We start from the raw sequence: 20,570 nt of genomic DNA, 5'->3' as shown, positions 1-20,570 counted from the left end.
GGGGGGCACTATAGACGCTGCCTGGCTAGGAACAGGACAAGAGATTGGAGGTGGGGGGGCACTATAGACGCTGCCTGGCTAGGAACAGGACAGGAGATTGGAGGTGGGGGGAACTATAGACGCTGCCTGGCTAGGAACAGGACAGGAGATTGGAGGTGGGGGGGGGCACTATAGACGCTGCCTGGCTAGGAACAGGACAGGAGATTGGAGGTGGGGGGACGCTGCCTGGCTAGGAACAGGACAAGAGATAGGTGGGGGGGCACTAGACGCTGCCTGGCTAGGAACAGGACAGGAGATTGGAGGTGGGGGGGGACTATAGACGCTGCCTGGCTAGGGACAGGAGATTGGAGGCTAGGTGGACAGGAGATTGGAGGTGGGGGGGCACTATAGACGCTGCCTGGCTAGGAACAGAACCGGAGATTGGAGGTGGGGGGCACTATAGACTCTGCCTGGCTAGGAACAGGACAGGAGATGGAGGTGGGGGGCACTATAGACGCTGCCTGGCTAGGAACAGGACAGGAGATTGGAGGTGGGGGGGGGCACTATAGACGCTGCCTGGCTAGGAAGAGAACAGGAGATTGGAGTTGGGGGGGGGGCACTATAGACGCTGCCTGGCTAGGAACAGAACAGGAGATTGGAGGTGGGGGGCACTATAGACGCTGGCTAGGAACAGAACTGGCATAGGAACAGAACAGGAGATTGGAGGTGGGGGGGCACTATAGACGCTGCCTGGCTAGGAACAGAACAGGAGATTGGAGGTGGGGGGGGCACTATAGACGCTGCCTGGCTAGGAACAGAACAGGAGATTGGAGGTGGGGGGCACTATAGACGCTGCCTGGCTAGGAACAGAACAGGAGATTGGAGGTGGGGGGGCACTATAGACGCTGCCTGGCTAGGAACAGAACAGGAGATTGGAGGTGGGGGGGGCACTATAGACGCTGCCTGGCTAGGAACAGAACAGGAGATTGGAGGTGGGGGGCACTATAGACGCTGCCTGGCTAGGAACAGAACAGGAGATTGGAGGTGGGGGGGCACTATAGACGCTGCCTGGCTAGGAACAGAACAGGAGGTTGGAGGTACTATAGACGCTGCCTGGCTAGGAACAGAACAGGAGATTGGAGGTGGGGGGGGGCACTATAGACGCTGCCTGGATAGGAACAGGACAGGAGATTGGAGGTGGGGGGGGGCACTATAGACGCTGCCTGGCTAGGAACAGGACAGGAGATTGGAGGTGGGGGGGGGGCACTATAGACGCTGCCTGGCTAGGAACAGGACAGGAGATTGGAGGTGGGGGGGGGCACTATAGACGCTGCCTAGCTAGGAACAGAACAGGAGATTGGAGGTGGGGGGCACTATAGACGCTGCCTAGCTAGGAACAGAACAGGAGATTGGAGGTGGGGGGCACTATAGATGCTGCCTGGCTAGGAACAGAACAGGAGATTGGAGGTGGGGGGCACTATAGACGCTGCCTAGCTAGGAACAGAACAGGAGATTGGAGGTGGGGGGCACTATAGACGCTGCCTGGCAAGGAACAGGACAGGAGATTGGAGGTGGGGGGGGGCACTATAGACGCTGCCTAGCTAGGAACAGAACAGGAGATTGGAGGTGGGGGGGCACTATAGACGCTGCCTGGCTAGGAACAGGACAGGAGATTGGAGGTGGGGGGCACTTGCCTGGCTAGGAACAGGACAGGAGATTGGAGGTGGGGGGGGCACTATAGACGCTGCCTGGCTAGGAACAGGACAGGAGATTGGAGGTGGGGGGGCACTATAGACGCTGCCTGGCTAGGAACAGGACAGGAGATTGGGGGGGGGGGGGAACACTATAGACGCTGCCTGGCTAGGAACAGAACAGAAGAAAGGCCCTGTAATTTCTATTCATTGTATAAAGATTCAGCTATTTGCTGAACTGATTAAAGTCCATCAGTCTTCATCATACTCTGTGCTTGTGCCTGTAATAAGGTTTGGTTCACATACAGCAGGCAGACAGAATATAAAGGACGCTGATTTTGTAAAGGCTGGAGGACATTGTTGGAGAATCCTTTTGTTCCAACAAACCCTTGGTCCTAAGTCATCGCCCCAGTGCCCCAGTGCCCCATCGCCCCAGTGCCCCATCGCCCCAGTGCCCCAGTGCCCCATCGCCCCAGTGCCCCATCGCCCCAGTGCCCCATCGCCCCAGTGCCCCATCGCCCCAGTGCCCCATCGCCCCAGTGCCCCATCGCCCCAGTGCCCCAGTGCCCCATCGCCCCAGTGCCCCAGTGCCCCAGTGCCCCAGTGCCCCATCGCCCCAGTGCCCCATCGCCCCAGTGCCCCATCGCCCCAGTGCCCCATCGCCCCAGTGCCCCTGGGCCCCAGTGCCCCAGTGCCCCAGGGCCCCAGTGCCCCAGTGCCCCTGGGCCCCAGTGCCCCAGTGCCCCATCGCCCCAGTGCCCCAGTGCCCCATCGCCCCAGTGCCCCAGTGCCCCAGTGCCCCAGTGCCCCAGTGCCCCATCGCCCCAGTGCCCCATCGCCCCAGTGCCCCAGTGCCCCATCGCCCCAGTGCCCCATCGCCCCAGTGCCCCATCGCCCCAGTGCCCCATCGCCCCAGTGCCCCATCGCCCCAGTGCCCCAGTGCCCCAGTGCCCCAGTGCCCCATCGCCCCAGTGCCCCAGTGCCCCATGCCCCCATCGCCCCAGTGCCCCAGTGCCCCATCGCCCCAGTGCCCCAGTGCCCCATCGCCCCAGTGCCCCATGCCCCAGTGCCCCATCCCCCATCGCCCCAGTGCCCCATCGCCCCAGTGCCCCATCGCCCCAGTACCCCAGTGCCCCATCGCCCAGTGCCCCATCGCCCCAGTGCCCCATCGCCCCATCGCCCCCAGTGCCCCATCAGTGCCCCATCGCCCCAGTACCCCAGTGCCCCATCGCCCCAGTGCCCCAGTGCCCCAGTGCCCCATCGCCCCATCGATCAGCCCCATCGCCCCATCGCCCCAGTGCCCCAGTGCCCCAGTGCCCCATCGCCCCAGTGCCCCATCGCCCCAGTGCCCCAGTACCCCAGTGCCCCAGTGCCCCGGTGCTCCATCGCCCCATCGCCCCAGTGCCCCAGTGCCCCAGTGCCCCAGTGCCCCAGTGCCCCATCGCCCCAGTGCCCCATCGCCCCCATCGCCCCAGTGCCCCATGGCCCCAGTGCCCCAGTGCCCCATCGCCCCAGTGCCCCATCGCCCCAGTGCCCCAGTGCCCCATCCTGCCCCAGTGCCCCAGTGCCCCAGTGCCCCATCGCCCATCGCCCCAGTGCCCCAGTGCCCCATCGCCCCAGTGCCCCATCGCCCCATCGCCCCAGTGCCCCATCGCCCCAGTGCCCCATCGCCCCATCGCCCCAGTGCCCCATCGCCCCAGTGCCCCATCGCCCCAGTGCCCCATCGCCCCAGTGCCCCATCGCCCCAGTGCCCCATCGCCCCAGTGCCCCATCGCCCCAGTGCCCCATCGCCCCAGTGCCCCAGTGCCCCATCGCCCCAGTGCCCCATCGCCCCATCGCCCCAGTGCCCCATCGCCCCAGTGCCCCATCGCCCCAGTGCCCCATCGCCCCAGTGCCCCATCGCCCCATCGCCCCAGTGCCCCATCGCCCCAGTGCCCCATCTGTGCCCCATATCCCCATCGCCCCAGTGCCCCATCGCCCCATCGCCCCAGTGCCCCAGTGCCCCATCGCCCCATCGCCCCAGTGCCCCATCGCCCCAGTGCCCCATCGCCCCAGTGCCCCATCGCCCCAGTGCCCCATCGCCCCAGTGCCCCATCGCCCCAGTGCCCCATCGCCCCATCGCCCCAGTGCCCCATCGCCCCAGTGCCCCATCCCCAGTGCCCCATTCACCCCCAGTGCCCCATCGCCCCAGTGCCCCATCGCCCCAGTGCCCCATCGCCCCAGTGCCCCATCGCCCCAGTGCCCCATGCCCCAGTGCCCCATCGCCCCAGTGCCCCATCGCCCCAGTGCCCCATCGCCCCAGTGCCCCATCGCCCCAGTGCCCCGTTCCTCCTGATCCCCGGTTTAGGTTCTTCGTATGAGGGTTATTCACCTCATCCTCCACCAGTCTGTAGCACCCACCTCGCTGATACACACTACACCCTGGCAACCGTTTCATACACCACAGTGCTCACCGTGCATTGGCTGTCCTATTGGAACGGCTAGAAATGGCACCCTGGTCTAAAGTAGTGCACTATAAAGGGAGTAGGGTGTCATTTAACCTGGTCTACAGTAGTGCTCTATATAGGGAATAGGGTGTCATTTAACCTGGTCTACAGTAGTGCACTATATAGGGAATAGGGTGCCATTTAACCTGGTCTAAAGTAGTGCACTATAAAGGGAATAGGGTGCCATTTAACCTGGTCTAAAGTAGTGCACTATAAAGGGAATAGGGTGCCATTTAACCTGGTCTAAAGTAGTGCACTATAAAGGGATTAGGGTGCCATTTAACCTGGTCTAAAGTAGTGCACTATAAAGGGAATGGGTGCCATTTAACCTGGTCTAAAGTAGTTACTATAAAGGGAATCCATTTAACCTGGTCTAAAGTAGTGCACTATAAAGAGAATAGGGTGCCATTTAACCTGGTCTAAAGTAGTGCACTATAAAGGGATTAGGGTGCCATTTAACCTGGTCTAAAGTAGTGCACTATAAAGGGAATAGGGTGCCATTTAACCTGGTCTAAAGTAGTGCACTATAAAGGGAATAGGGTGTCATTTAACCTGGTCTAAAGTAGTGCACTATAAAGGGAATAGGGTGCCATTTAACCTGGTCTAAAGTAGTGCACTATAAAGGGAATAGGGTGTCATTTAACATGGTCTAAAGTAGTGCACTATAAAGGGATTAGGGTGCCGTTTAACCTGGTCTAAAGTAGTGCACTATAAAGGGAATAGGGTGCCATTTGCCCTAGTCTAAAGTAGTGCACTATAAAGGGAATAGGGTGCCATTTGCCCTGGTCTAAAGTAGTGCACTATATAGGGAATAGGGTGCCATTTGGGACACTGATGACTAAGACCTGTCTATTGTTGTTGATGTTGCAGACGGACCCGACCAGTGTTCCCCAGCTGGCCTGGCAGTTTGTCCCCGTTCAGAAGGTGGTCAACCCCGTCCTGGCATTCTGCAGAGGAGACACCGTACACTTCCTGCTGGTAACACCTCACTTCCGGTTTACTTCCTGGTTACCATTATTCCTTGTTTAGCAAACAATAACAATAGATTTTTTTGTTGTTGTTGAAAATCGACTGTCCTGTTGACTGACTGACTGTTTGTGTCCAGGTGAAGAAGGATGAGACCGGAACCATCCATGTCATCAAGCAAAGACATCTGCAGCTGAACTGTGACATCATCAGTCTGAATGTAAGTTCCGCATGATGTCACTTCAGGATCTGTCTATCTTTCCAGGCCACATCTCTTCTTGTTTTATCCCTCTGCCCTTCTCCGTCCCCTCCTCTTATCCTCACTGAATGGGCGTGTTTGACGTCGCAGCTGATTTGACATTCTTAGTCAAGACTGACTGATCTACAAAGCACCTTGCATTATAAATAACTACTCAATATTATTTGTCGATCAGTCAGACAGTCACAATTTACTCAAGGTCTCTCTCTGTCGCCATTGTTCTGTCGCGCTTTCTGGTTCTGGCTCTGCCTCTCTGTTATTATCCCTCTCCTTCACCCCCTGCCTCTCTGTTATTGTCCCTCTCCTTCACCCCCTGCCTCTCTGTTATTATCCCTCTCCTTCACCCCCTGCCTCTCTGTTATTATCCCTCTCCTTCACCCCCTGCCTCTCTGTTATTCCTTCACCCCTGCCTTCACCCCCCTTCACCCCCTGCCTCTCTGTTATTATCCCCATCCTTCACCCCCTGCCTCTCTGTTATTATCCCTCTCCTTCACCCCCTGCCTCTCTGTTATTATCCCTCTCCTTCACCCCCTGCCTCTCTGTTATTATCCCTCTCCTTCACCCCCTGCCTCTCTGTTATTATCCCTCTCCTTCACCCCCTGCCTCTCTGTTATTATCCCTCTCCTTCACCCCCTGCCTCTCTGTTATTATCCTCTCTCCTTTCACCCCCTGCCTCTCTGTTATTATCCCTCTCCTTCACCCCCTGCCTCTCTGTTATTATCCCTCTCCTTCACCCCCTGCCTCTCTGTTATTATCCCTCTCCTTCACCCCCTGCCTCTCTGTTATTATCCCTCTCCTTCACCCCCTGCCTCTCTGTTATTATCCTCTCCTTCACCCCCTGCCTCTCTGTTATTATCCCTCTCCTTCACCCCCTGCCTCTCTGTTATTATCCTCTCCTTCACCCCCTGCCTCTCTGTTATTATCCCTCTCCTTCACCCCCTGCCTCTCTGTTATTATCCCTCTCCTTCACCCCCTGCCTCTCTGTTATTATCCCTCTCCTTCACCCCCTGCCTCTCTGTTATTATCCCTCTCCTTCACCCCCTGCCTCTCTGTTATTATCCCTCTCCTTCACCCCCTTCACCCCCTGCCTCTCTGTTATTATCCCTCTCCTTCACCCCCTGCCTCTCTGTTATTATCCCTCTCCTTCACCCCCTGCCTCTCTGTTATTATCCCTCTCCTTCACCCCCTGCCTCTCTGTTATTATCCCTCTCCTTCACCCCCTGCCTCTCTGTTATTATCCCTCTCCTTCACCCCCTGCCTCTCTGTTATTATCCCTCTCCTTCACCCCCTGCCTCTCTGTTATTATCCCTCTCCTTCACCCCCCTGCCTCTCTGTTATTATCCCTCTCCTTCACCCCCTGCCTCTCTGTTATTATCCCTCTCCTTCACCCCCTGCCTCTCTGTTATTATCCCTCTCCTTCACCCCCTGCCTCTCTGTTATTATCCCTCTCCTTCACCCCCTGCCTCTCTGTTATTATCCCTCTCCTTCACCCCCTGCCTCTCTGTTATTATCCCTCTCCTTCACCCCCTGCCTCTCTGTTATTATCCCTCTCCTTCACCCCCTGCCTCTCTGTTATTATCCCTCTCCTTCACCCCCTGCCTCTCTGTTATTATCCCTCTCCTTCACCCCCTGCCTCTCTGTTATTATCCCTCTCCTTCACCCCCTGCCTCTCTGTTATTATCCCTCTCCTTCACCCCCTGCCTCTCTGTTATTATCCCTCTCCTTCACCCCCTGCCTCTCTGTTATTATCTCTGTTATTATCCCTCTCCTTCACCCCCTGCCTCTCTGTTATTATCCCTCTCCTTCACCCCCTGCCTCTCTGTTATTATCCCTCTCCTTCACCCCCTGCCTCTCTGTTATTATCCCTCTCCTTCACCCCCTGCCTCTCTGTTATTATCCCTCTCCTTCACCCCCTGCCTCTCTGTTATTATCCCTCTCCTTCACCCCCTGCCTCTCTGTTATTATCCCTCTCCTTCACCCCCTGCCTCTCTGTTATTATCCCTCTCCTTCACCCCCTGCCTCTCTGTTATTATCCCTCTCCTTCACCCCTGCCTCTCTGTTATTATCCCTCTCCTTCACCCCCTGCCTCTCTGTTATTATCCCTCTCCTTCACCCCCTGCCTCTCTGTTATTATCCCTCTCCTTCACCCCCTGCCTCTCTGTTATTATCCCTCTCCTTCACCCCTGCCTCTCTGTTATTATCCCTCTCCTTCACCCCCTGCCTCTCTGTTATTATCCCTCTCCTTCACCCCCTGCCTCTCTGTTATTATCCCTCTCCTTCACCCCCTGCCTCTCTGTTATTATCCCTCTCCTTCACCCCCTGCCTCTCTGTTATTATCCCTCTCCTTCACCCCCTGCCTCTCTGTTATTATCCCTCTCCTTCACCCCCCTGCCTCTCTGTTATTATCCCTCTCCTTCACCCCCTGCCTCTCTGTTATTATCCCTCTCCTTCACCCCCTGCCTCTCTGTTATTATCCCTCTCCTTCACCCCCTGCCTCTCTGTTATTATCCCTCTCCTTCACCCCCTGCCTCTCTGTTATTATCCTCTCCTTCACCCCCTGCCTCTCTGTTATTATCCCTCTCCTTCACCCCCTGCCTCTCTGTTATTATCCCCTCCTTCACCCCCTGCCTCTCTGTTATTATCCCTCTCCTTCACCCCCTGCCTCTCTGTTATTATCCCTCTCCTTCACCCCCTGCCTCTCTGTTATTATCCCCCTCCTTCACCCCCTGCCTCTCTGTTATTATCCCCTCCTTCACCCCCTGCCTCTCTGTTATTATCCCCCTCCTTCACCCCCTGCCTCTCTGTTATTATCCCTCCTTCACCCCCTGCCTCTCTGTTATTATCCCTCTCCTTCACCCCTTGCCTCTCTGTTATTATCCCTCTCCTTCACCCCCTGCCTCTCTGTTATTATCCTCTCCTTCACCCCCTGCCTCTCTGTTATTATCTCTCTCCTTCACCCCCTGCCTCTCTGTTATTATCCCCTCCTTCACCCCCTGCCTCTCTGTTATTATCCCTCTCCTTCACCCCCTGCCTCTCTGTTATTATCCATCTCCTTCACCCCCTGCCTCTCTGTTATTATCCTCTCCTCACCCCCTGCCTCCCTTTGTCTCTCTCTCTGTGTCTCTCTTGCTCTTTCACACCCACTCACCTATTGTGTTTCCCCTCCCCCTCCACAGTGGATCAACAGTCGTACCCTGGTGGTGATGGACAGTGGGGAGAAGCTGCGTGTAGTGGACCGACCCAGCCAGGAGGAGCTGGAGAGCTTGGACGTGGCTGAGGTGCAGCTGGTCTACAACAGCAGCCATTTTAAATCGCTGGCAACGGGGGGAAACGTCAGCCAGGCACTGGTGAGGGTCAGGGGTGAGGGGTCAGGGTCAGATGTCCGAGGTGACGGTAGAGAAGTTGCGGTGGGTAGGATAGATAGTGAGGGTTGAGAAGTAATGGTAGGGGGGTGGTAGGGGTGAAAGGGCATGGAAAAGGGGTCATAGGTCAGTAGCTGTAGAGGGGAAGGCATCACCTGGCACTGGCAAAGGTCACAGGTGAGGGGTTAGAGGTCAGTGGTAGTAGAGGGTGTCGGGTAAGTTTTATGGGTCAAAGGTTAAGGGTTATGGAGCAGGGTCAGACAGTACAGGACTAGGCTGGCTTGTGGGAAAAGGTTGCACAAGATAATTTCTCCCCCTGAAGAATCAGTCTCCGCTACCTTAACTACTAAACACCAAACTGTTGAAACCAGCCAGGAAGGTTACAAACCATTACCTGGAATGAAACCTTTTAACCTGTTCTAACCTGTTGTAGAGCCGCTGGCTCTGTCCAATCACACAGGACCAACGTCCTCGTCACTGGAGCAGAAGCAGCCAGAGAGGAGAGCGTCTCTTCAGGGGGACTGAAGCTGTTCAATCAAGGAGCAGGGGGGTCACCAGTGATTCCCTCCCACCTGTCTCCCATACCTCTACATGGAGTCATTCAGAGTCAACATGAACCAATCATAACCATGATGTTTTGGATCTTCCTGAAATAATCATTGAATCCGTACGAAGGTCTTCGTCAGGATTCTTGGCATATATTTGCCACATTTGTATCTAAAAGTATTATTGAGAAATAGCAGTCATGGTTGATCTCGGGTTGATTTTCACTCTGAATAACAGTGTCCTGACCTTTGACCTCTGCTCTCCAGACTAACAGTGTTGTGTTTTAGGCCCTAGTAGGAGAGAAGGCCTGCTATCAGTCTATCTGCAGCTACGCAGGACAGATGGTGTTACTGGGGACCAAGGTAGGTGTGTCTCTGTGTGTCTGTGTGTACAGTTGAAGTAGAAACACAAGCTTAATTCAGTCCTTCTTCTCTCTCTTCCAGTCAGCCCACATCCTGACTCTGAGGAACTGGAGGGAGGTAAGTGTGTCTCTGACTTGCCACCATACCAGTCTAAAACTAAAGGTTATCTATTATATCATTTTACCTGTGTGTCTCTGAGGGGCGATTTAATGGACCTGTCTCTCTGAGGGGGGTTTAATGGACCTGTCTCTCTCTGAGGGGGATTTAATGGACCTGTCTCTCTGAGGGGATTTAATGGACCTGTCTCTCTCCGAGGGGGATTTAATGGACCTGTCTCTCTCTGAGGGGGATTTAATGGACCTGTCTCTCTCTGAGGGGGATTTAATGGACCTGTCTCTCTCTGAGGGGATTTAATGGACCTGTCTCTCTGAGGGGATTTAATGGACCTGTCTCTCTCTGAGGGGGATTTAATGGACCTGTCTCTCTCTGAGGGGGATTTAATGGACCTGTCTCTCTCTGAGGGGGATTTAATGGACCTGTCTCTCTGAGGGGGATTTAATGGACCTATGTCTCTGAGGGGGATTTAATGGACCTGTCTCTCTCTGGGGGGTTTAATGGACCTGTCTCTCTCTGAGGGGGATTAAATGGACCTATGTGTCTCTCTGAGGGGGATTTAATGGACCTATGTGTCTCTCTGAGGGGGATTTAATGGACCTGTCTCTCTCTGAGGGGGATTTAATGGACCTGTCTCTCTCTGAGGGGGATTAAATGGACCTGTCTCTCTCTGATTTAATGGACCTGTCTCTCTGAGGGGATTTAATGGACCTGTCTCTCTCTGAGGGGGATTTAATGGACCTGTCTCTCTGAGGGGGGTTTAATGGACCTGTCTCTCTCTGAGGGGGTTTAATGGACCTGTCTCTCTCTGAGGGGGATTTAATGGACCTGTCTCTCTCTGAGGGGATTTAATGGACCTGTCTCTCTCTGAGGGGGATTTAATGGACCTGTCTCTCTGAGGGGGGTTTAATGGACCTGTCTCTCTCTCACACAGGGGGTGGACTGTTAATGGACCTGTCTTCTCTGAGGGGAATTAAATGGACCTGTCTCTTCCATGAGGGGGTTTAATGGACCTGTGTCTCTCTGAGGGGATTTAATGGACCTGTCTCTCTCTCCCTTTAATGGACCTGTCTCCTCTGAGGGGGGTTTAATGGACCTGTCTCTCTCTGAGGGGGTTTAATGGACCTGTCTCTCTCTGAGGGGGTTTAATGGACCTGTCTCTCTCTCTCCTAACCCCTCCCTTTAATGGCCCTGTCTCTCTGAGGGGGGTTTAATGGACCTGTCTCTCTGAGGGGGGTTTAATGGCCCTGTGCTGCTGGAGACATTCAGTGCTCTAACTCTTTCTCTCTCTCACACAGCGGGTGGACTGTCTGTTGAAACAGGAACGTTTTGTTGAGGCTCTGTCCTTGGCCTGGTCCTTCCATGAGGGCACCGCCCTATACTGGGTGAATAGTCTCCTCTTCCTCTCCCTCTTCCTCTCCCTTCTCCTCCCTCTCCCTTCCCCCTCCCTCCTCCCTCCTCTTCCCTCTCCCTCTCCTTCTCCCTTCCTCTCCCCCTCCTCCCCCTTTCCCCTCCCTCCTCCCTCCTTTCCCTCCCTTCCTCCCCCCCTCCTTCCCTCTTCCTCCCTCCCCCCCTTCCCTCCCCTTCCTCTCCCTCCCCCTTTCCCCTCCTCTCCTAACCCCTCCCTCCTCCCCTTTCCCCTCCCTCCTCCCCCCCCTCCCCTCCCTCTCCTTCTCCCTTCCCTCTCCCGCCCCCCCTCCCTTCCCCCTCCCCCTCCCCCTCCTTTCCCCTCCCTCCCTCCCTTCTCCCTTCCTCTCCCCCGCTCCCCCCCTCCCTCCCTCCCTCCCTCCCCCTCTCCCCTTCCCTCTCCCCGCCCCTCCCCTTTCCCTCCCCCTCCCTCCCCCCCCCCCCTCTCCCCCTCCCTCCCTCCCCTCCTTCCCCCTCCCCCCCCCCTCCCCCCCCTCCCTCCTCCCCTTCCCTCCCTCCTCCCTTCTCCCTTCCTCTCCCCCTCCCTCCCTTTCCCTCCTCCTCTCCCTCCTCCCCCCCCCCTCCCTCTTCCCCCCCCCCTCCCCCTCCCCTCCCCTCCCTCTCCCCCTCCCCGCCCTCCCTCCCCTTCCCCCTCCCCCTCCCTCCTCCCTCCCTCCCTTCCCCTTCCCCTCCCCTCCCCCTTTTCCCTTCCCTCTCCCTTCTCCCCTTCCCTCCCTCCCTTCTCCCTCCCCTCCCCCTCCCTCTCCCCTTTCCCCTCCCTCTCCTCCCTTCCTCTCCCCTCTCCCCCTCTCCCCTCTCCTCTCCCTCCCTTCTCCCCTCCTCCCTTTCCTCCTCCTTCTCCCCCTCCTCTCTTAGGGCTGGATTATACTTTGTCTATTGACATGTCTATAGACAATTAGAATGCGAGTGTCTCTGGTCAGAACAACATTTAATTTATACTCCGGTGGAATGTCTGTAGCCCGTCGCTGCGTCCATTGTCATGGTTACCTGACTGAGACCGCAACGACACACTCAACAACCGTAAACTATTTTCTGTAATTAGCTCGCCATTAACGTTTAAATAATGGTCTTGTTGTGAGTTTATTTTGCTGTATTAATTAATATAAGTTAGCTTGTCAGCTATGACATGGTCATTATTTGAACAGGCTAGCCAGCTAAGCTAGCTAACAATCTAGAAACCAATCAAAAACATTGTTAAGAAATTTGTTTTTAGTTCCCTGGTTTTCTGGATTGACATCTACTAAATTAAACGGATGGGTTTATTGGTGTTTAAAAATACAGCTTTTATGCTATATTGGAGGCAGGCAGCCTGTCGTTTTTGTACTTTTTCACAATGACAAGTTTGATATCGGTCATCCAATAGAATGTCACTATGATGTCACTGCTACAGTTGTCATACCAACTGAAAACCAGCTCCAGAAGGCCTGAGATCTACTGTGTGGAACACCTGGCCTCGTCTGTACTATAAAGGACAGGTGTTTTCACTGTTTTGTCCTTGAATCTTTTATACACTGCTGTACTTTACATTCTGAGCGCTTCCTGTCGGAGGCCTTTTCACTGATGGCACAGAGGCCATTATACATTTAATACCAGAGTAAAAGTGAAAACACACAACCCTTTGAGTCATTGTGTTGATGTACTGTGTATGTCTGTTATTTTTCCAGGGCTGTTTGGGGACCCAGCAAAGAGGAAAGGTGTAGTGGCAGACAAGGTGAATCCCTCTTCCACCCTTCATCCTTCCCTCCTCCCTCCCTTCCTTTCCTACCTTCCCCCTTCCACAAAGAAATCTATCTAATTTGATTGATTGATTGATTGATTGTACTGCCTCTCCAGATGATTGAGATTCTGTTCCAGTATGTGGAGCGCTCAGTGAAGAAATGTCCAGAACACGGCAAGATACAGCTCATGGAACAACATTTCCAGGTACACACACACACACCCCCACGATACACACACACCCCATGATATACACACACACACACACACACACACACAAACCCCCGATACAGACGCCACACACACACACACACAAACACACACACACCGCACACACCCCACGATACACACACACCCCATGATATACACACACACACACACACAAACCCCGATACAGACGCCACACACACACACACAAACACACATACACACACACACACACACACCCCCGATACAGACACCCCGCACCCCCCCGACACACTCGCACACACACACACACTCACACGCCCCATGTTATACACACACACCCCGCACCCCCCCGACACACTCACACACACACACACCACACACCCCACGATACACACGTTAATCCGTCCCACGGTTCAGTTTGACAACGCTCGGGACCTTGAAACCTGTCTTTCATTCGCCTTTAAGGCTTGTCCTTGTGCTTAGACTGCCTGGGTTGAGTCGCTAATCGCTCTCTTTTTCTCTCTCTCCATCCTCCCTTCATCCCTCCATCCCTCTCTTTCTCTCTGTCCGTAGGACATGGTGCCTGTCATGGTAGATTACTGTCTGCAGCTGCAGAGGACGTAAGACACACACACACACACACACACACACACACACACACACACACACACAGACACAGACACAGACACAGACACACACACACACACACACACACACACACAGACACAGACACAGCACAGACACGCACGCACACACACACACACACACACACACACACACACACACACACACACACACACACACACACACACACACACACACACACAGCACACGCACACACACAGGCATGCACGCACGCACGCACACACAGACACACACACGCACACACAGAGGCACGTCACACACACGCACACACACAGGCACACACACACAGACACAGACATACACACACAGGCACTCACTCTGCTAGCTTATTCATTAAAGGGACAATTCACATTTTTTTAAACTTCATATCATCCGACAGTTCTTAAGTGAAGGAAGGAGCCTTTTAGTATTAAAAAATATGGAGAAAGAGGAGTGTTTCCAATGACATCATCAGTGTGCATCATGTGATTTTAACCAATTTGGAGTAGCCATTTCCTACTAATTGGTTGTTTTACTACAAAACATAGAAACTAGGCATTTTCACATATGTTGATGTTGGGGTGGTGCTGGAGCTGATGAATATAAAGCAGAATTACTTTTAAATATCCCTTTAATGCACGCTTTGTCCCTTGAAGAGAACCCCAGTCAAACAAAATAAAGATCACTCAGCGCATATGAAACTAACTGCATTAAAAATGTAGTCAATTCTCTGCCAGAAGACATCTGTTTGTTTGTTCCTGTGTGAAGGTGCTTTCAGTTTGTTCCTGTGGGAACATGCTTTTAATTTTATTTGTTCCTGTTTGAAGGTGCTTTCAGTTTGTTCCTGTTTGAAGGTGCTTTCAGTTGGTTTGTTCCTGTGTGAAGGTGCTTTCAGTTTGTTCCTGTGGGAACATGCTTTTATTTTATTTGTTCCTGTTTGAAGGTGCTTTCAGTTTGTTCCTGTGGGACGTGCTTTCAGTTGGTTTGTTCCTGTGGGAAGGTGCTTTCAGTTGGTTTGTTCCTGTGGGAAGGTGCTTTCAGTTGGTTTGTTCCTGTGTGAACGTGCTTTCAGTTTGTTCCTGTGGGAACGTGCTTTCAGTTGGTTTGTTCCTGTGGGAAGGTGCTTTCAGTTTGTTCTTTCATAACCCTTTGTGGTGGTCGGCCTTAGTTTGGAGAGAGAGAAAGATCTTCCTTTCTCTGTCCATCTCTGTGCCGAAGGGGCTGCTACTCTGCTCTACTCGGACTGGACTAAAAGGCTCCTTCCTTCACTTAAGAACTGCCATCCCGTCCGGCTCCAGAGAATTCTATTATCAGTCTATTATGGTCCCATCCCTGCCCCAGAGCCTCCAAGCATTTGTATTCATTACGGATCCCCATTAGTTCCTGCCAAGGCCGCAGCTACTCTTCCTGGGGTCCAATTTATACAATTTTAAAGACATTACAATACATTCACAGATTTCACAACACACTGTGTGCCCTCACTGTGGCCCCTACTCTACAGCTACCACTTATCTACAGTACTAAATCTATGTGTGTGTGTGTGTGCGTGTGTCTGTGCCTATGTTTGTGTTGCTTCACAGTCCCCGCTGTTCCATAAGGTGCATTTTATCTGCTCTTTTCTATCTAATTTTACTGCTTGTGTCAGTTACCATGTAGTCTTGTAGTACTGTGGAATAGAGTTCCATGTACATGGCTGCTGTGGAATAGAGTTCCATGTAGTCATGGCTCTATGTAGTACTGTGGAATAGAGTTCCATGTAGTCATGGCTCTATGTAGTACTGTGGAATAGAGTTCCATGTAGTCATGGCTCTATGTAGTACTGTGGAATAGAGTTCCATGTAGTCATGGCTCTATGTAGTACTGTGGAATAGAGTTCCATGTAGTCATGGGTCTATGTAGTACTGTGGAATAGAGTTCCATGTAGTCATGGCTCTATGTAGTACTGTGGAATAGAGTTCCATGTAGTCATGGCTCTATGTAGTACTGTGGAATAGAGTTCCATGTAGTCATGGCTCTATGTAGTACTGTGGAATAGAGTTCCATGTAGTCATGGCTCTATGTAGTACTGTGGAATAGAGTTCCATGTAGTCATGGCTCTATGTAGTACTGTGGAATAGAGTTCCATGTAGTCATGGCTCTATGTAGTACTGTGGAATAGAGTTCCATGTAGTCGTGGCTCTATGTAGTACTGTGGAATAGAGTTCCATGTAGTCATGGCTCTATGTAGTACTGTGGAATAGAGTTCCATGTAGTCATGGCTCTATGTAGTACTGTGCACCTCCCATAGTCTGGACTTGAGGACTGTGAAGAGACCTCTGGTGGCATGTCTTGTGGGGTATGCATGGGTGTCCGAGCTGTGTGCCAGTAGTTTAGACAGACAGCTCGGTGCATTCAACATAAATACAAGTAGTGATGAAGTTATCTCTCTTCCACTTTCAGCCAGGAGAGACTGACATGCACATTATTCAAATTAGCTGTCTGTGTCCATCCATGCTGCTCTGTTCTGAGCCAATTGCAATTTTCCTAAGTCCCTCTTTGTGGCACCTGACCACACGACTGAACAGTCCAGATGTGACTAAACTGGGGCTCGTAGGACCTGCCTTGTTGATCGTGTTGTTAAGAAGGCAGAGCAGCACTTTATTATGGGCAGACTTCTCCCCATCTTAGCTACTACTGTATCAATATGTTTTGACCATGACAGTTTACAACCCAGGGTTACTCCAAGCAGTTTAGTCACCTCAACTTGCTCAATTTCCACATGATTTATTATAAGACTTAGTTGAGGTTTAGGGTTAAGTGAATGATTTTGTACCAATTACAATGCTTTTAGTTTTAGAAATATTTAGTACTAACTTATTCCTTTCCACACACTCTTTGTTAAGTGCTGCAGTCATTTCAGTCGCTGTTGTAGCTGACATGTATAGTGTTGAGTCATCTGGAAACATAGACACACTGGCTTTACTCAAAGCATGTCGTTAGTGAAGATTGGAAAAATTAATGGGCCTAGACAACTGCCCTGGGGAATTCCTGATTCTACCTGGATTTTGTTTGAGAGGCTTCCATTAAAGAACACCCTCTGTGTTCTGTTAGACAGTTAACTCTTTATCCACAATATAGCAGGGGGTGTGAAGCCATAACACATACACTACCTTTCAAATGTTTGAGGTCACCTAGAAATGTCCTTGTTTTTGGAAGAAAAGCTAAATATTGGTCCATTTTAAAATAACATCAAATTGATCAGAAATACAGTGTAGACATTAATGTTGTAAATGACTATTGTAGCTGGAAACGGCAGATTTTTATGGGATATCTACAAAGGCGTATAGAGGCCCATTATCAGCAACCATCACTCCTGTGTTCCAAGGGAACGTTGTGTTAGCTAATCTAAGTTTATACTTTTAAAAGGCTAATTAATAATTAGAAAACCCTTTCGAAATTATGTTAGCACAGCTGAATACTGTTGTTCTGATTAAAGAAGCAATAAAATTGGCCTTTAGACTAGTTGAGTATCTGAAGCCACAGCATTTGTGAGTTCAATTACAAGCTCAAAATGGTCAGAAACAAAGACCTTTCTTCTTAAACTCGCCAGTCTATTCTTGTTCTGAGAAATGAAGGCTATTGCATGCGAGAAATTGGCAAGAAACTGAAGATCTCGTACAACGCTGTGTACTACTCCCTTCACTACTCCCTTGTCTCGAACCAGAATCGAAAGAGGAGTGAGAGGCCCCGGTGCACAACTGAGCAGGAGGACAAGTACATTAGTGTCTAGTTGTAGAAACAGACACCTCACAAGTTAACTGGCAGCTTCATTAAATATTACCTGCAAAACACCAGTCTCAACGTCAACAGTGAAGAGGCGACTCTGGGATGCTGGCCTTCTAGGTAGAGTTCCTCTGTCCAGTGTCTGTGTTCTTTTGCCCATCTTAATCTTGTCTTTTTATTGGCCAGTCTGAGATATGGCTTTTTCTTTGCTACTCTGCCTAGAAGGCCAGCATCCCGGAGTGACATTGAGACTGGTGTTTAACCTTCTGTTTAAACAGCTATATACTCTACCCACCTGGTGGAGAACTGGTACCATGATCATGCTCTTCTCTCTGTGCTCCTATAGGGACCTACTGTTTAACCAGCTGTATACCCGCCTGGTGGTGAACTGGTACCATGATCATGCTCTTCTCTCTGTGGTCCTATAGAGACCTACTGTTTAACCAGCTGTATACCCGCCTGGTGGAGAACTGGTACCATGATCATGCTCTTCTCTCTGTGGTCCTATAGGGACCTACTGTTTAACCAGCTATATACCCACCTGGTGGAGAACTGGTACCATGATCATGCTCTTCTCTCTGTGGTCCTATAGGGACCTACTGTTTAACCAGCTATATACCCGCCTGGTGGAGAACTGGTACCATGATCATGCTCTTCTCTCTGTGCTCCTACAGGGACCTACTGTTTAACCAGCTGGTGGATACCGCCTGGTGGAGAACCAGCTGTATACCCGCCTGGTGAGAACTGTGGCTCGGGGGTCTTCCTGGAGAGTTTGGAACCCTACATCGTGTCGGAGCGTCTGGGCTGTGTGACCGCTCCGTCATGAGAGACCTGCTGACCCACCTACAGGATAACAACATGATGGACAGTGTAGAGAACTGTCTGATACATCTGGACATCACCAGCCTCGACATACAACAGGTAGGGAGGAGACGGGGGAGGGGAGGAGGACGGGGGAGGGGGGAGGAGACGGGGGAGGGGAGGGAGGAGACGGGGAGGGAGGGGAGGGAGACGGGGGAGGAGACGGGGAGGGAGAGACGGACGGGGAGGGGGAGGGAGACGGGGAGGGGAGGAGACGGGGGAGGAGACGGGGGGGGAGGAGAGGGGGGGGGAGAGGGGAGGGAGGGGGAGGAGAGGAGACGGGAGGAGAGGGAGACTGGGGGGAGGAGAGGGGGAGGAGGGAGACTGGGGGAGGAGAGGAGACGGGGAGGAGAGGGAGACTGGGGGGAGGAGGAGACTGGGGGAGGAGAGGAGAGGAGACTGGGGGAGGAGAGGGAGAGACTGGAGGAGAGTAGGGAGGAGACTGGAGGAGAGAGAGGAGACTGGAGGGGAGGAGAGGAGACTGGAGGAGAGGAGAGGAGACTGGAGGAGAGGAGAGGAGACGAGGGAGACGGGAGGAGAGAGACGGGAGGGAGACGAGAGGAGAGAGGAGAGGAGATTTGGAGGGGGAGACGAGGGGAGAGGAGACGGGAGGAGAGACGGGAGGAGACGAGGGGAGAGGAGACGAGGGGGGGAGAGGAGACGAGGGGAGAGGAGACGAGACGAGGGGAGAGGAGACGGGGGGAGAGGAGACGAGGAGGAGACGGGAGAGACGAGGACGAGGGGAGGAGACGGGGGGAGAAGAGGGGAGACGAGGACGAGACGAGACGGGGGAGGGACGGGAGGAGAGGAGACGGGGAGGACTGGGGAGACGGGGGGAGGAGAGGAGACGGGGGAGGAGAGGAGACGGGGAGGGAGGAGAGGGGAGGGGGAGGGGGAGGAGACGGGGACGAGACGGGGAGAGGAGACGGGGAGACGGGGGGAGAGGAGGGGAGAGGGGGGAGAGGAGACGAGACGGGGGGGGAGACGAGACGGGGGGGGAGACGAGACGGGGGGGAGACGAGACGGGGGGAGAGGAGACGAGACGGGGTGGGAGACGAGACTGGGGGGAGGAGACGAGACGGGGGGGAGGAGGAGACGGGGAGGGGAGGGAGACGGGGAGGGGAGACGGGGAGGGAGGAGGGGAGACGGGGGGAGGGGAGACGGGGAGGGGGACGGGGAGGGGAGACGAGACGGGGGGGGGAGGGGAGACGAGACGGGGAGGAGACGGGGGGAGGGGAGGGAGACGGGGAGAAGAGGGGAGACGGGGAGAAGAGAAAGGGAGACGGGGAGGAGACGAGACGGGAGGAGGAGGGGAGACGGGGAGGGGAGACGGGGGAGACGGGGGAGGGGGAGACGAGACGGGGGGAGGGGAGGGAGACGGGGGGAGAAGAGGAGGGGAGACGGGGAGGAGACGAGACGGGAGGAGAGGAGGGGGAGACGGGGGAGGAGACGAGACGGGGACGAGACGGGGGGTCCAGGAGACGAGGGGGAGGGTAGGAGACGGGGAGGGTAGGAGACGGGGGAGGGTAGGAGACGGGGAGGGTAGGAGACGGGGAGGGTAGGAGACGGGGGGAGGGTAGGAGACTGGAGGGGAGAGGAGACAGGAGAAGGGGTGATGATGTCTGTCAGTCAGTGTTTCCTCTCTTCCCTCTAGATATTTACTACTGTCATTAAATCACCAGCAGATCAAGTCTGTAGACTCCAGTAGTAACCTGTTCTCTCCCTGTGTATCCAGGTGGTCCAGATGTGTTGGGACAACCAGCTGTATGATGCCATGATCTACGTGTTCAACAGGGGAATGAATGACTACATCACCCCTATGGAGGTACTATAATACACTGTTTAATGACTACATCACCCCTATGGAGGTACTATAATACACTGTGTTTAATGACTACATCACCCCTATGGAGGTACTATAATACACTGTGTTTAATGACTACATCACCCCTATGGAGGTACTATAATACACTGTGTTTAATGACTACATCACCCCTATGGAGGTACTATAATACTGTTTAATGACTACATCACCCCTATGGAGGTACTATAATACACTGTGTTTAATGACTACATCACCCCTATGGAGGTACTATAATACACTGTGTTTAATGACTACATCACCCCTATGGAGGTACTATAATACACTGTGTTTAATGACTACATCACCCCTATGGAGGTACTATAATACTGTTTAATGACTACATCACCCCTATGGAGGTACT

The 20,570-nt window shown here is 53.3% G+C and overlaps 1 pseudogene; it reads left to right on the top strand.

Moving 5' to 3' along the window:
* LOC135530390 (vacuolar protein sorting-associated protein 8 homolog) overlaps positions 1 to 20,263 on the top strand; it is a 50,315-nt pseudogene extending 30,052 nt beyond the window's left edge.
* The last annotated feature ends 307 nt before the right edge of the window (positions 20,264 to 20,570 follow it).

The sequence above is a fragment of the Oncorhynchus masou genome, unplaced genomic scaffold, assembly GCF_036934945.1.
Source record: "Oncorhynchus masou masou isolate Uvic2021 unplaced genomic scaffold, UVic_Omas_1.1 unplaced_scaffold_1330, whole genome shotgun sequence".
Classification (NCBI taxonomy): Eukaryota; Metazoa; Chordata; class Actinopteri; order Salmoniformes; family Salmonidae; genus Oncorhynchus; species Oncorhynchus masou.
This window is presented reverse-complemented; position numbering and strand designations above follow the sequence as displayed.